The sequence below is a fragment of the Athene cunicularia genome, assembly GCF_003259725.1.
Source record: "Athene cunicularia isolate RWA chromosome 1 unlocalized genomic scaffold, athCun1 chr1_part2, whole genome shotgun sequence".
Classification (NCBI taxonomy): domain Eukaryota; kingdom Metazoa; phylum Chordata; class Aves; order Strigiformes; family Strigidae; genus Athene; species Athene cunicularia.
In genome coordinates, this window is record NW_020799092.1 from 41,571,857 (window position 1) to 41,572,493 (window position 637).

Here is a 637-nt window from a genome sequence, read left to right on the forward strand (position 1 = left end):
GAGGAAGCAGCAAGAGCGATCACCTCTCTTTCTGTGTATCTTCTCTCTGGGCCTGGAAGATTCTTTCCCTTTGACCAACCCAGCTGAAACCAGACATCGGTAACATAGGCTGTAGAAGATAACTCTTTGGTGTAGGCATTGGTCTCCCTTATATATTATTGGGGACTTAAAACCTCCCTTCAATCCCCAACCTCCAACGCACAAAGTCTACCACGTATGAAGCGTACCCACTGCACTGTATCTGTTTTTTTTCCAGCTGACAGCGCAGTTTGGATCCCCTCTCCTTGAGCCCCCTCTCCCCGCCCCCCCAGAGGCCGGGGCTCCCCCAGCTGCTGGCCTGCGCTGCAGCTGGCTCCGGGGGCTCCCCGGGAGCCGGGGGGCTCCTTGCTGCTGTGGGCGCCGTGTGACCCCGGGGCTGCAGGCACCAGCCTGCCAGGTGAAGGACCCTCTCCTGGGGGGCCCAGTAGCTCCCTTCCGCAGTCACCTGTAGCTAGGCGCTGCTTTTTTGTATTCCTCCGAAAAAATAGCTCTTCTCAGCCCCGATCCCTTCCCGCGTGTTTTCCTCAAGTGAACCAAATTTACATGTAGCAGGAGCGGAGGTGGTGGTGCCTTTTTTTTTTTTTTTTTTTTTTTTTTT